General features: G+C 48.5%; 1 long non-coding RNA gene and 1 other non-coding gene across 2 annotated transcripts; both read right to left on the bottom strand.

The window, feature by feature from the left end:
* Nucleotides 1-1,223: 1,223 nt before the first annotated feature.
* Nucleotides 1,224-1,336, bottom strand: LOC143641761 (small nucleolar RNA SNORA76). The gene has a single exon (XR_013155483.1). It is a non-coding gene; the product is annotated as a small nucleolar RNA SNORA76 (small nucleolar RNA).
* A 3,299-nt stretch (nt 1,337-4,635) lies between these two features.
* LOC143641680 (uncharacterized) lies at nt 4,636-14,380 on the bottom strand. The gene is made up of 3 exons (XR_013155462.1): nt 14,039-14,380; nt 5,282-5,418; nt 4,636-4,815 (listed from the first exon to the last, which is right to left on the bottom strand). It is a non-coding gene; the product is annotated as an uncharacterized LOC143641680 (long non-coding RNA).
* Nucleotides 14,381-16,222: the final 1,842 nt, after the last annotated feature.

The raw sequence follows: 16,222 nt of genomic DNA, 5'->3' as shown, positions 1-16,222 counted from the left end.
AAGATGACATAGAGACAAAAAGTCTTTTTCATTATTATGTTTAATAGAAGAGTCAGGAGATACTTGTGTAAAAAGCAAAAAAAAAAAAAATCAAAAAAAAAATTAAACGTGAAGAATCTTCAGAAGCATCAATATTTAAGACAGAGTATTTACCCAGTAAGTACTAGGGTGGCTTTAACCTTAATTTTGTCCCTAAATAATGGAATAACATTTTAACACCTGTCTCAAACATCTTTGCCTTCCTAGGCTTGCTGAAATGTGTGAAAGCATTCTCCTTCCCAATGCAATAAGAAACTACTTCAACTCCAGAAATAGGATAAATGTGTCTAGGAGCTTCACATCACCTCAATTGAATTTCTTTAATATCTTTATGTTTGTTGCTTGCATTCCTGAGGAAATATTTTTATTGGGAAATATGGAGGGGGAAATGATATATTTGTGGCTGAAAATCAACGGAGACACTAAAGTTGGCTTTTTTTTAATATAGAAGAGCACTGGAGGAAGAGGAGAAAACGTAATTATTGATGGTGATGAAGATGGTGCTGATGTTGGTGGCGGCAAAATGGTGGTGCTGCTGCTGGTGCTGCTGGTGCTGCTGGTGCTGCTGGTGCTGCTGGTGCTGAGGCTGCTACTGGGGATGTGTGGATGTGTTCTCACTTGTTCTCACTTGGTGCTGGTACTCGATATTGAAAGGTCAGCCAAGTTGTTTTAAATGACCCAGTAGCAAAGCAGGATGTGATGTGATAATAAGCACCAGCACGGCCTGGCTTGAAGTCAAGGGGCTTGCACTCTGGCTCAGGCTATGCTACTGGGTAGCCACGTGTCTCTGGCCCCTGCCTTGCACTCGCTGAGAATTTGACTTGCTTGGTGCAGGTAAATAGACAGCACAAAGACATGCCTGCCCCTCACATAGGTCAGTGACAGAAGCTATGACACATGTCACTACATACCACGGAACCCTAATTTCACTCCAGCAAGCAAAGTACACACTACATTGATTGTGATTAATCATCAAAATGAAGCATAATAAGACCATTTTGGTTTTGGTGGAAGGTGAGGACACAGAAGTATCAAATATAAAGTATCCTAACAGCCCAATTGTTTTCTTTCTTTCTTTCTTTCTTCCTTTCTTTCTTTCTTCCTTCCTTCCTTCCTTCCTTCCTTCCTTCCTTCCTTCCTTCCTTCCTTCCTTCCTTCCTTTTTTTGGTTTTGTTTTTGTTTTGCCATGTAGCTCACAGTTAAAAGGGCCACCAACAAGACAGGTGGCCCCAGTTATGCATGAGCAAGTCTTCTGGCGCTGCAGCCTGACCCCTGGCGCCACGCGCAGGTGCAGCCCAATTTTTTTCTTAATGCACGCTTGAGGTATACAACCTGCTGTTTAGATACACATATATACAGTAAAATTAGCAAATTAAACTACCTCCATCATTGTGTGCATGCATGTGTTAAGAGCACCTTAAATCTACTTTCAGCAGACTTCTAATACAAAAGGCCATGTTGTCAACCCCAGTTTTTATACTCTGTATTCATTTCCGGACTTACTAGACACTACTCACAGGTATGACTGGGCAGTACTGTCCTTTTTTGTTCTCACTTCTCCTATTCAGCATAATGTGCTCCAGGTCTACAGGTGTGTTCATGTTATGGCAAACAGCAGTATTTACCTTTTTAAGGCTGAATAATATTCACACACACACATGTGCCAAAATCCATTAATCCATTTACCGTCTTTGGACACTTAGGATGATTCCATGTCTCTGCTACTGTGAATGATGTTGCAATAAAACCTGGGGGGCTGATGTCTCTAAGAGGTGCTGGTTCAGTTATTTTTGACGGGAGGGCATATCCCCAGAAGAGAGACTGCTAGATCATGTGTGGTGGTCCTATTTTTAAAGCATGTTGAGGACCCTCCAGGCTGTTCCACACCACATCTGCCTCAAGTGAATGCCCAAATTGTGCTGGTGCCTTCTTTTCTCCACATCCTGACCAACTCTTGCCTCTGCTTTTGGTAATAACTGTGTTAAAATGTGGGAGGTGACAGTTCCTTGTAGTCTTGGTTCACATTTCACTGGATAGTAGTGGGCCAAGTTTTTTTTCTACACCTGTTGCTCATTTTTAGTTCTTCTCTGGAAAAATGTTGATTTAATCCCTTTGCTCATTTTAAACCAGGTTATTTGGTAGCTTTGTCTATGAAATTGTATAAATTCCTTATATTTTTGACATAAACCTCTTATTAGGTTTATGATTTGCAAATATTTTGTCCAGATTCTTTGCTGAATTAGACAATCTGCCAACGACATCATACAGCACAGAACGTGGGATTTAGCATGCTGTGCTATTTGTTCTGATGCTGGTAAGTCCATCCACGGCAATGCACCACATCAACAGAAGGAAAGATGAAGGCACAGGATAATCTCAGTAGATTCTAAAAAGGCATTTCACCAAATGAAACAGTGTTTCATGATGAAAAGTCTCAAAAATCAGATTTGTATAGAAGGAAACAATATGAACATATTATGTTCACTTATGAAAAAAAGTCTCACAGTAAACATCATAATAAATGGGAGGAAGTTGACATCTTTTCTTTGATAATCTGGTGCAAGGCCAGGATGCTCATGGATGCCACTTCCTTTTAATAAAGGACTGGAGACACTGGAAAGTGCCATCAAGCAAGACAGAAGAAAACATCTAACCCAGAAAGGAAGAAGTGAATTTGTCATGCCTATCTGTACATGACCTTATAGGTAGAAAACTGTGAATGACCGCACACACGCGCGCGCGCGCGCACACACACACACACACACACATACACACACACACTAAACTTAGTAACTCAGTAAGAAAAAGGGATAGAGAAGCAACCCATAAAAATAAGTTGAATTTCTTTGCACCAATAGCTGTCTACTGGAAATAGAAATTGAGAACTAATCCCAGGGCCTTCGTGCCCGTATTCATTGAGTTCTTACATGTTAAAGATCTCTACCTCGTCTATTGCCATTGGAATAACCATGTGGCCTCATGTACTTTAGAGCCACATGGTTTTTCCTGAGGAGTTGTCTGGGACTGTGACACCGCCTTCCTCAATTGAAAGTTCACCTGGGGATGGAGGATTCCTGCAGTCAGCCCCCCCCCCCCCCCCCCCCCCCCCGCCCCCTGCCCCCTGCCCCCTGCTGTTTGTCTCTGTGTGTCAACCTCATTGTTTTTCCTTCATGCTCCCTTGGGCCGACTGCCCTGTGCACAGGTCTAGCTCTGACCAACCACAGTCCTCTGTGCTTCCATCCTGAGACACGCCTTCTCCTGCTCAGGCACAGGTTCTGGGACGGCACCTGGGCTTCCCTTCTACTCCTTTTTGGTGCTCTCCTGGGGAAGGTCAAGTGCCTCCAGGCCGTATTTACTTTTCTTCCCTGGGCCTCGCTCCCCCCGGGGATCCTGACCATCCTTTTCCACCCGCTTTCCCAAGCCCTCCCCTGGCCTACCTGCACTTCTGGGGCTTTGCCTCTGCGGTGCCGCTGCCAGGACCCTCCCTTTTGGAGCCTTTCACTTGGCATTTGCATTACTTTCTGGACTCAGCTCCACCATCCAGGGTTTCCTCCTCAAGCCCCAGTGTCTCCCTGTCTTCACTGTGAGCTCTTATCTGCCAGAATCCAGGGACTCATTCAGTTCTTTCCTTCCCTACCAAAATTACAGGTAGTGGTTTTCTTTTTCATACCTTGGGGAAAAAGATGTTTCTCTTCCTCATCTTTATTCCCCTTTATTTTTTTTTCTCCTTGCCGTGTTTAAAGGGGATTTTTTTTCCTTCTTTTCTTTTTATTATTTATTTACAAAATCTTGAAAGACCAGCTGTTGACAGGTTGAATATTCAGATAAGCACAGACTTATTGTCAAGGCTAGACAGAAGATGTTCCTGCTCCCCGACAAACCCTCAGTGTCTCCTGTAGGTCAACAGTTTATCGCCACAGACCCTGTAAGTGACAAAGATCAGCCCATGCTGTCTGCTCTTGCCATCTTCTCCCCTCTCCATGGTTTGAGAGCGGGCAAGTCATTCTGTTCTACGCAGCAGGGACTCAGATCTGGAGGCTCAACACCTCTGGGTGAGCCAAACCAGTACTCTGGATTGCCATTGTCATAGCACCCAGGGCCGCGCCTGCACAGCCTGCACCATCCTGGCTGAACCTGGCAGCCTGTGCACCCACACGCAGGATTCTGGGTGTCTCCTTTCCAATAGGAGCTTGCGTCCTCACTGCTGTTTCTTAAATCCCTTGTTGTGAATCCCCTGTCTTCAAGAGGCTGAAGCTGAAGCAGACCTCGTATCATCGGCTGGTAGGTGACGGAGCTGGAGAGCACATGCTGAGGGGTGAGCCAGAGCTGAAAGGTGAGGGGCTGATGCTGCCTGTCCTATGCGGGAGCTGGAGAGGGAAAGGTGTAAGAAAACAAAGGGGGTCTCATGGAAAAAGAAGGGAGAGCGGCAGAGTAGGGGAGGGTCAGGTGGAGGGGGAGGAAGGGGAGGTCCTGGGGAATAAATTGGATCAGATTATTTTATGTCACCTATGGATATGTCACAATCCACACGTCACCCCGATATTATGTGTAATTATAATGCACTAATGGAAACATGAAGAGCAGGTAAGACTGAGGTTGAAGATTTAGTATTTATTAATTTACACCAATACATTTTAAAAAATTTATTTCTAAGCCAACACTGTGGCCCATGCCTGAAATCCCAGAGGCTCTGGAGGCTGAGGTCGGAGGATCATGAGTTCAAAGCCATCCACAGCAACACAGCAAGGCTCTAAGCAACTCTGCCAGACCCTGTCTCTAGATAAGAAAATACAAAAAAGGGTTGGGGATGTGTCTCAGTGGTTAAGCCCCCTGGGTTCAATCCCGAGTACCCCCCCAAAAAATCATATCTATGAATTTTCACCACCCAGAACACACTCAGGGAATGCCTTCCACACCTTTTGTTGAAAGGATAAGGCTTTATTCAGCTCCTTTTGCACTTATCTCAAAAATTAGTGGACGTGTCTGGGTGGCCCTGTTTCTGGGTTTTCTGTTCTGATCTGTTGATTTTATGCCTTTCCCACCTGCCAGTGCCCACAGCTTTGGTTGCTGCAGCTGAAGGAGTTTCAATATTGAGCAGACTCATTCTTCCCTGATTTTTGTTCATCAAAATTAGAGCATTTGATTTCTCTAGGCACTTTGATTTCCCAGAGGAAGTTTAGAGTAAGCTTCTCTCTGTCTACCAAAATACTTGCTGTGACATTTTTTATTCCATTAAGCTTACCGATGAATTTAGGGACAACTGACGTCTTGAATGTGCTGTCCCTAACGTCTTGGGCGCAGTATGCTGATCTGTTGTGTGGTCTGCAGTCTTCGGTGACGTCAGCACTCGGAACCCGTCCATGGTTCGTTAGACGGCACCTGCACAAACCAGGGTGGTTATCTTTCACTACTTCACAAAGGGGAGACTCCAAGTGGACCTGCACCCAGGTCACGTGGGGAACTGGAGTGGACACCAGACTGCATCCCCATTTCCACACACACTAGGCTGCAGCCCGCTCTTCCCCACTCTGCCTTGGGACAGCGTTTCCAGTCGGTAGAGCCCTCTGTGAGGGACGCTGGCCTGAGGTAAGGTGCACAGCAGCAGGCCTGGCTGTCACTGAGGCTCAGTGTGTGTCCTGAAGAGAGCTCTGGCTGCCCTCCCTCAGGCGGTGACCTCTTCCCCTCACCTGCAAGTGCAGGAAGGCCTTCCGGGCAGTGGGCCAGTTCCTGTCTCCAGAAACACTCCCTGTGCAATCAGAGGTGCTCAACCAGAGGGACTGGCCCAAACTCCCTGTGAGTGAATGTGCTCAGTCACCAAGGAAGACGCTCTTCCTGCCCCCGGCCCCCGTGGGGCATCCCAATTTCCAGAGACGTGGAGTGGAGAGGCACACACGTGTGTGTGTGTGTGTGTGTGTGTGTACGTAGGTGTCCTATTGTTTTTGCCCAATGCCTGGTGCACTTATTTTTATTCAAATTTCTTTTCCTGCTTTATCATTGCACTGGCTGTAGCCTTTCCTGGTGGACATGAAACTTGACACTCTCAGTACTAATTAGAGATGTCTAATGGGAAAACCACACATTCTACCAGTGTCTGCCACAATAAGCCTTTCTGGTAATTGATGTCTTCCCGTGGGTCACATCTCATTACCCTGGGTAACTTCATAAACTGATCTGACAGGTGATATTGACCACATGATTCGTCAACCTCAGAAGCAGGTTTGGGTGACGGTTGGCAGAACAACGCTGTGAGTCACGTTAACCTGGGTAAGCAGAACGCAATTTGCATGATTCCCTAAGTGGTTAGATCTTTGATATCTGCACCATGGAGAAGTGCACCCAGGGCTGGCTTTCTACCTGAACCCAGGAAATGAGGCCAAGTGCACAGCCCATAAGACAGGAAGAGGGGCACATTTTGGACAGAGATATTCCATTTTCTCTGGACGTCAGGGAAAAAGCAAATGCTCTCTGCCTCGTTCTCAGCGTGAACCAGTGTGAGCACTTTCATTATGTGGAAGAATAAGAAGGGAATCGGTCTTCCCACTCCTTTGTAAGTCTCCTCGGGGCTTCTCTGCCCAGGGAAATGAGGTCCACATCACTACCTGGAGTAATTCTCTGTGGAGAAGACAGATAATATTCATGCTAATACTCATATTGTGAAATCTGGCTATTGGTATTTTGGATTGGGAAATTGGATTTTGGCATTTTTATCTTTTTGGAATTTAAATCAATATAGATGAATAATTATAATAACAAAAGATACATTTTCCATTTGGGGCATGTTTTAAAATAAATTTTCTAATAAACAATACTCAATATCATATATGGTTTATAGGTGAGATAAAACTGTAACTTAAATGAGTTTAGCATTTACCAGAGTCGACATTTGGGGTGACATATTTCAAGACTTCCCCGTTTCTCTCCTAGCAAAATCCACCCAAATGTTAAAAGTCTGAGAAGACATTTGGAAGGTGGAAAATTTAGAATAATAAGAAATTAAAATCTATGATCTATTTATTTTTTCTATTAGGAAACTTGATTCTTATTTTTTGAGGTCACCTGACAGAAGACAGAGTATAGAGAACTCGCAGCATGAGACCCTGGAAGGAGGAGGGAGACCAGGGGAGGCCTGGTTCTGGGGCCCAGCTCTGGAAGCCCACGCCCTCCTGCCCAGCCCCACTCTGGAATGCCCGGCCCTGGGAGGTGAAGTGCGCCCAGGGTACCGTGGCCGGCCCAGCCTGGGCTCTCACGTGCCCACCCTCTGTGGCTTGCAGCCCTCAGCATGTCCCCAGGCTTTCCTGCTGAAGGCCTTCCTCTCTGGCCCCACGTCCTCTCTCCACACAGCCCCAGAGGGCCGCAGGCCTGTCCTCTCAGTGTCTGCAGGTGAGCTGAGCCACTCCAGGCCGCCCACCTGATCCTCAGAGCTCTGTCGAGGCTTTGGCTCTGCACCCAACATGCATGAGTGGTGCTCAGCCTCCTGCCTGCCAGCCTCACATTGTCGTCTCCTGTTAAGACCCGCCATTCCCACAGAGGACCCGGTCACCCTTATTAAAGGCGCACACACAAACCAGCACCCCGTGTACCTCGGCTAGCTGATGGCACTGTCTTTGATCTCTTATCTACTGAGAGCCCAGCCCCTTGGCCATGTCTCCATTTCACTGCGATCCCATCAGAAGGCAACTCTTGGCTATTTCATGGGAGTGTTTTCTTGTGCCAGCCAGAGTGTTCCAAGAACCCTCCGCTGTGTAGGTTCCCAGCCCTGCTCCTCTGCTCTCAGCGGGCAGTTCAGGTTGTCTATGGACATTCGCCTGTTTCCTGGACAACCCCCACCCCTGAGGGCTAATGCAAAGTTCTTCTTAAACTACACACGACTGCCTTTCCCATTAGTCTGAGAGCCACGTCCTCTCCCAGGAAGAATAGAAAGGTCCAGAGCTTCAGGCTGGAGATGGAAAATTAGTGCCAAAGAGCAGTAAGTGATAGAAAAGAAAGAGACGTGTCCAAGCCCAGCACAGCTCCACAACCGACATGCAGCATGGGTCGTCGCTCACGTGGCTGGGAGGAGAGGGCAGGGCCCACACTGCTTGGAGGTGAAGAGGAGATTCAGGAACTAGACCAACGCACATCTGAGCAGAAACTGAAGAGGAGCTGGAGGGCTGCACCTATGCTCCATCTTTGGGGAAATCCATGGAAGAGCTCCGGGGGGGAAAGGGATGTGCGTGGCCACCAGCTTGGCCAACAGGGTAAGAGGAGTTCCCAGGGCCCTGTGCTGGCCTGCTTCTTGTGAGCTACACAGCAGCTTCAGGTCCCCAGGCAGCTCTGGATGGCACAGTGAGAGGGTGGTCGAAGGCAGCACTCCTGAGTCGGCCCCAGACCCCAGCAGGCAGCCCTGTCTGTGTTCACACGGGTCTTAGTAAGCCCCTGGCCATGCCCTTTCATCAAACCATGAGAAGGAAAGGCGAGAGCACAGTGAGCGCACAGAGCTCAGAGAGGAACAAAGCCGTCTCAGAACAGAGGGGCCCAGAAGCCACGCAGAACACCCACAGCCTGCCCCACGAGTGGAAGACGGACGGGAACCCGCTGAGACGTGGAGAGCCACACCAACGGGGTAGATGGAAATCCCTGCAGCCGAGTAGAAGTGGGTGAGACCTCAAGACCCACAGGCTTCCGCACTGCAATCTGTACCTTAAAGCGGAGCATTAGGAGCCCTAAAGGGAACCTCAGAGCCAAGGTTCATGACCGTGAGGGGAGTGGAGGGGAGGCAGACGGCCCTCCCAAGTTATCATTCAGATTTAAGAAGACTGGACCCTGGTACAGAAAGAGCAAATGACCTCATAACTTCCTATTAAGCCAACAAAATAGAGGGACAAAAATGTTAAAGACACACACAGACCACAGCCACCAACAGAACAGCCGTACTACTAATATGAGCGCAAAATCCCTACAGTATTCACAGAAAGAATTAAGCAACACAATGAGAAGTAGGAGGCATGTTTAATAAGGCTCATAGATATAAAATTCAATAATATATCTATAACTAATCAATTATGTATTGACTTTAAGTAGTAAAAATGATCACAGTTGATACTAATGTGTTAGTAAAATTTAGCTTCAATTTCAATGATCCTCCTCCTCTTCCTCTTCTTCCTCCTCCTTCTTCTGTGCTGAGGGATCAATCCTGAGGTCTCTACCACTGAGCTATGCCCAAGCCCCAAAATCCATTTCTGAAAAGCAGAAATACTCTTAAAATGAATATACAAATATCTTCTAAAACATGAAAACGTCCAGGCAGATGCAAGGACCATTCCTGAGGGGCTGAGAGGGTTTTCGGTTGAGCAGGAGTGTCCAGTTAGCCCTTGATCGGACTTGGCGGTAGCCAGAGCCTGGAGGACAAAGGTGAGGAGGCTGGACAGGACTCCACAGTGCAGACAGGAACGCTGACTGACTCCAGAGGAAGTCTCATTTCAACAGACCAGAGTTCACACCAGGTCCCCTCCAGGAAGCAGACAGACGAGGGAGGAGGAACAGGATGCTTCCGGAGAGTGACCTGGAGGCCTTCCTGCCCTGACCCGTCCGCAGCAGCCTGGAGGTGCTGAGAGACGGGGAGAGACTGGGAGCCGGGCAGGGCGCGGGGTCTGAGGGCAGGAAAGGATCCGTCCTCACTTCCTCAAGGACCCTGAGAGGAAGCAGCCTGGAGAAGCTGCTGACGTCCTCAGGTCAACTGCTGTGAAGGGACAAGGTGACGAGAAGGATGTGGACCAAAAGAGGTCCTGGCTGTCTTCTGCCACGTGACCCGCAGAGCAGAACAGATGGTGCCAACCAGAGGCTGTCTCCACTCTCCACCCGCTGCCGTAGAGGGCAAGTGGGCACGGGGGCTGGCACGGCGTGCAGGCTTGAGTGTAAAGACAAGGAGGGTGACGGCAGAGGGGAGAGGCAATGTCCAGTGGCCTGGCTAGCCCACACCACGGGTCAGCATCTCAGGACTACAGAGGGGCAGGGCCTGAGCGAAAGGTCTGAGCTGAAGACAGCTTCCCACTCTGACCTTGGTCATCACTGAACCGCTTTCTGATGTCCAGCTTCCAGCAATCTCGGTCTGTCCTTCATAACACCAAGTCAAGAATCCATTTTCTAATTCAGCCTGAAATGTGCTGCTGGGTCTGACATCAAGGAGAGAGATTTTATACCCAGCCCAGCTTTGCCCCAGCAGAGGGTGTTCTCCCCGCTCCCATCACATGCTGCTAGGAAACATGGTCTCCCCGCCACTCGGTGGTTGGAGAAATGAATTAATTTTAGTAATGTGAAACTATCAGCCATCTTAAACAAAATTCAATTGATGAAGGATTTGCCACTTTTACAAGGATGTTGTCTCCTGGATCATTTTAGACACTTCTGGAAGTCAGGTAATTTAAATTCATGAATCTATTAAAAAAACGGTTTTAGATAAGTTTATCTGCTTTCTCAATAGCTCCCAACTGGTCAATTTATATTCAGGGATTGACCTAAGTGAGAGAAAAGCCAGCAAAATAAAACCTTTTACCCAATCCCAGGGGAAGATTTCAGGTGGTCATACCGTCAGAGACCTCTTGTCACGGGCCCTGTGACTTCAATATGAAGGTCCACACAGACAACCTGAGATGCTGGGTTCCTACTTGGAGTGCATTAGGAAACTGGGCTGTCATATATATATGAAAGAATAAAAATATCTAAAGGCATTGTGCACTTAATTCACATTTATTTAACTGAGAACACATAAGGTCCATTTGGTAAAAACTGTACTAAGAAATAAATATCCAAGCTCTTGACATTTACTTAGGGGTACATCCAATAAAATCATAAATGAATTACTTGGCATTACCCCCCACCCCGCCGCCGCCACCATGTCCTTGCTCTGAATGGAAAAAACCTGTTTCCAGAATTTCAGTGGTCTTCCATTGAAGACATTGCATTACACCTGTTTCTCCCTGATTCTCTAACATTACACCTGTTTCTCCCTCAGGTATCCAAGCAATTTCTCTTTACAGTTTTAAAAGTTCCAAAAGAGTCTTAGAGGTAAACATTGAACTTGTGATGTGCCTTTAATTTGCATATGTATGAACAGAGGCACCCTTTATTTATCTTTTGAAGAAGTACAGCTGTTCCTAATCTGCAGTAGATGCTGCTCTGATTCTGCTTGTTCTTGGTTTCACTTCTCTGACAGCAGCAGCAGGGCATTCCAAAGTTTAGCTTAGAGTGCCCTCTGCTGGCCCCAGGAGTTTAGACCCTACACCACACCACTTAGGAGGAAGTTTTTCTATTGTTTTTTTTTTTTTTAATCTTTAAAGGTATTTTTTTATTAATTACTTTTTAATGGTACATGTTTATGTGTAACTGTGTGATAATTTAAAACATTAAAAATTTTTTGATTAGCATATGATAAGTGTGCCAAACACATTTTGATAGCCTTATAACTTTAATCACATAATCACAAACAGATGTTTTCTTTATCCTCCTCTGGAAGGTGGTTGCTTGGTGAGTGAGTGCCTTATGTAATTAAAAACCCTTTCCAGACAGTTGGTAGGTAGGTCGATGGGGTGGGGGAGAGGAGATGAACTTCTCAAGCCCAGCATTTTGAACCTCGCATCTCCAATGCTTGTACAAAATAAATTTTTCAGTGTCAGACAGTAAGTTGGGTGTGGAAGCTAATATAATGCTGTTGTGGATTGAATTGTGCTCCCCGTCACAGAAAGCAAAACCTCATAAGCTGATTGCCCAATCCCCAGTACCTCATAATGAGACTTCATTTTGGAACAGGTTATTGCAGAAGAAATTAGGTAAAACCAGGTCATGCTGTAGTAGAGGGCTTCAATCCAATAGGGCTGCTGTCCTTATAAAATGGGGAAATTTGGACACAGACACCAGGATCCCCACTTAGCACACAGGAGGGCAGTGCCACAGACAAGGGCAGGCAGGTAGAGAGGTGCCGTCTTGATTTCCTCTGCTGGACTGCGCTGCCTCACAGCCCCAGCACAGGTAAACATGCACACACACACACATGCACACACATGCACACACATGCACACACACACAATGCACACACATGCCCAGTCACAGTCACACAAACAGCCAGATGACCTGCAGACACAGTTGCCATCTGAGTGTGCAGCCCCTTCCCATCCTGGCTAGGGGGACATCCATGGCCATATTTCCTGTCTGGGAGTTCAGTGCAACATCACTTCTGCTCAGGAACAATATTTAACAAGGTAGCAGGTATGAAGGTTGCACTGCTGAGCTGCTCTCTAGCTGACACATTTGTGCACAAGTGGACTGTGTGGCTCCCTGGGCTGTTGTGGCCAATGACCACCAGCACTCTGTCTCCAAAGCACACATTGATTTCTCCTAGTTCTGTGGGCCAGGGTCTCAGGCTGGTCTTGTGCATGAGCACTGAGGTGTTGTGAGCCTGGGACTCTTTCCTGGGGGTCTGTTCCTGGGGTGATTCCATCCGCTGGACGTCGTCTTCCTCTGACCTTAAAACCAGCCAAGGGAGGTTGCCCCTTCCTCACACGGCCTCCCTCGGACACTCACTGCCTCCCACTTCCTCTCATGTTGACTCTAAAATCACATTGACCACCCAGACTAATCTAGAATGATATCCCCATCTCAGGTCAGCTGATTAGTGACCTTAATTCCACTGACTCCTTACAACTCCTTTGCAATACCCTGTTTGGACCATGTTTGTATTCTGTTTCTGTAACCTCGTTTGTGAATCCTAGCAGGCTCTCAGGACGAGGGCACAGGCATCTTTGGGGGTTTTATTCTGTCACTTCATCAGCCCATCCATTTTCCCCAGAACCTTTCTCTTGCCATCTAACAGATACCTTGGTAAGTGTTTCCTGTATCTCAGTGTCTACATTGAGATATCAAGGTGGCACATGGGATGGCCAGAGTGCTGCAGAAGCAGGCATCCCGTCCTGGAAGCCAGCCTGTGCTTTCCCCTGGGTGGGGGGTGGTGCATCATGTTAAATGGGGACAGGGAAACACAGTTGTCTCCAGCTGGGATTTGAGTGGAGGAGAGGAATGGAGGCCGTGTGAACGCCAGCTGAGAAGAGCAGCTCTGGGCTTGTCTGCTGGTCAGCTCAGCCAAGCTGGACCTCAGTGTCCAGGTTCACCTCTCTGTCAGACTGAGCACCAGAGCCTCACAGAGACCTGGAGGGGGCCCAGAGGGACAGCGGCTGCTGGAGGTGTGCAGCCCCAGTGCTCCCGCCTGATGGCCCCTTGGCGCCTGTGTACACAGGGTAGTGACCAAGGTCATGCCCCTTCACAACCACCCAATGACCTACTAGTGCCACCCCAAGTCCTGGGCAGGTGTGGCAGCTCCCTCTGCAGCGCCCAGGTCTCCAGGAGCTGATGGTGTGGGCAGCACAGACTTTGGTGGCTCTGCCTACCCAGCTCCCATCCCACCTCCTTCTCACCACCAGGGTTGGGGAGCCAGCCACCTGGGGAGCCAGCCACCAGGGGAGCCAGCCACCTGGAGAGCGAGTCACCAGGGTAGCTCTGGGGCTTGTCATTACTCTATGAAGTTCAGTCCCCAAATGACCCCTCAGTCTACATCCCTTGGGGTTGGTGGGCTCCAGGGGACATTTTTCTTGCCTCCCAGAGGAACGAGAGCACCCTCTGGGATTCCACTCCCCAAGCCTCCCACTTCTCACCAAAGCCACCTGGAGTCCAGCCCTCTCCTGCACTGGGGACCCCGCCTTCCTGCAAACCTCGTGGGCCCTCACCTGCCCTCTCTGATGTCGGTGGCCCTCAGCTGGGCACAACCCAGTGACACTGCTTTCAGAAATGCTGGCAGGTGAGTATCTGATTTCACACCATGGGACCTCACCACCTGGAAGCCTTCAGATCCTGTCCCCTCAGCTTCTCCAGTTTCCCACCCCTTGCCACCTATGCTGAGAAGAGGTCACACTGCAGTGACAGGGGACATGGACTCAGGTGAGACTCTTCAATCCCTCAGCAGCCCTGGACATACCTTTCTGTCTCCAGAGGCTCGTCCAAGTCCTGTGGACACTGGATGCGGCACACCATGCACGTCCTCAGAGCTTGACTGAGCCCTCTCTTCTCTGCCCACTCTCTTCTCTCTCTTTTCCCCTCTCCCTCTCTCCTCGTCTCCTCCTTCCCTCCCTGCCCCTCCATGGGCTCTCTTCTGGATTCTCCGCTGTCTCCTCTCCTCAGTGAGCCCCCTGCGTCTGTCCAGGCTGGCCCTCCTTGGCCGTCCTCCCACATGAGCCATGTACCCTCCACCACAGCCGATTTTCAATCTCCAGATCCTCTGTTAAAGAGCAGAAGACAGGATGTGTCTGCTCTCCCTGGTCTCTCTCCTTGACCCTGAGGTCCAGTCAGGTTCTCCACCATGTCAGCGTCTTCTGTGAGGAACCCCACAGTCCTCAGAGGACTAGGATCTTCTCTTGGGACTACACGTGCACTATCATGATTATGTGATTAAGGAGCTTCTCACCTCCACACCGTCAGTTCATGGGGTCAGCTGGCTTCTGCATAAATGTCAGCTTTTCCCAGTAGACACCAGGCAGATACGTCATAAATGCAGACTTCTGTGTGTAGCATGCTCTGCTTAATTGCCTTCAGTTATCCAAACAGAGGTAGAGGAGAGACCACTGCCATAGTCCATTGGGCTGGAATGAACCGTAGACTGAGCTCATGAACAGCAGTACTTTATTTATTCTTCACTGTTCAGTCGCCAGATAGTCCAAGACCAAGGAGCTCACAGATTCTGAGACAGGTCCAGGCTCATTTCTGGTTCACAGGAAGGGACGAGATAGCTCCCTGGCTCCTCTTTCGTTAGGGCACTAATCCTTTCACGAGAGCCCAATCTTAAATCCAATCACCCAAAAGACCCACCTCCTGATTCTGTTGCCTTGAGGATTAGGATTTCCATGTAGGAAATATTGAAAACACCGAACACCCAGAGGGCAGCCACCACCCTCCTTCTTGGTGAGGGTGTGGCAGGAGTAGTTTGGGCCTAGCCAAGGTCAGGTTCCAGCTGTGTGCAAAGACACCCAGTGCTCCTGTGGCCTTGGTGAGCTGCATGAGCGGAGGAACTTGAGGCTCCAGGGCCAGTGGGAACTCAGGGCCATCGCCAGGTGCTTGTCTGGAGAAAGGAGCTGTGCTGGGCAGCGGCCGTCCTGTGGTGCCACAGCACAGCTGCTCCAACTCCCGAGGGCTTCCCCGTCCTGCGATAAAGCTGTGCTCCCACCAGCTCCACCAGCCGTGGTGGACCCGCGATCTCTGGTGGCTCCTCTCACAGGCTGCGTCTTGCCCTGACAACCACTGTGCACATCTCTCCTTCACTCAGATGGAGCGGGCATGTGACTTGTCCCAGCCCCGCGTGCTCAGAATCCCTCCTGGCTTTCTGTGGCCATTGCTCCATGTCTTGCTCAGAGAAGATGAAGCGGAAGCCAAGCTGAGCACAGACCATGCTTAAACTCAGTGTCCTTGTTGGTTCCAACGGACAGGAGCTGCAAATGCCATGAAAATCTCTCCCACACCTTTAACTCTACATGCAATACTTGACCAGAGTTTGACCCAATCCTGTGGTAAAGATAACCCAAACTGAAGGTATCTGCCAAGCCCACGCTCTTCAAAACCCCAGCATCATGAAAAAAGTGACTGGAAGATATTCCAGATGACAGAGACTACAAAGAACAACAACTAACGAAATGTGCCAAAGGAACTTCCAGCAGGAGAAATCCGTGCATTGGAAGAACATGCGTGTGGATCACTTGTGTGGGACCCCGGGCTGGGGTGGCTGTAGGTCCAACTTCCTGGGACTAATGAGAGCACGTGGGTAGTTTAAGAAAACACCTGCATTCTCATGAGACTCAGGCTGAAGCCTTCAGTGGACTCGAGGCTAGCTCTACAGCTCAGAGAACAACTGTATGCAAACACAGCCACGCGATCCAGGAGGAGCGGGAGATGGAGAAGATCAATGTGGCCAAATTTTGAAAAAAATCATGTGGGCCACGTTTTAATCCTTCAGCACAGTAAAATAGATTTAGGGTTCCAAGTAATGTGCCTTGACATGGGATAAATGGTTGGGGAAGGGAAATGAAATGAAATAGTAGGAAAGAAATATCAAAAACAAACAACAAACAAAGCATGCAAGTGAAATGAAGAGAAAAAGTTTAGACATTATAAT

This window comes from Callospermophilus lateralis, chromosome 5 (assembly GCF_048772815.1).
Source record: "Callospermophilus lateralis isolate mCalLat2 chromosome 5, mCalLat2.hap1, whole genome shotgun sequence".
Classification (NCBI taxonomy): domain Eukaryota; kingdom Metazoa; phylum Chordata; class Mammalia; order Rodentia; family Sciuridae; genus Callospermophilus; species Callospermophilus lateralis.
This window is presented reverse-complemented; position numbering and strand designations above follow the sequence as displayed.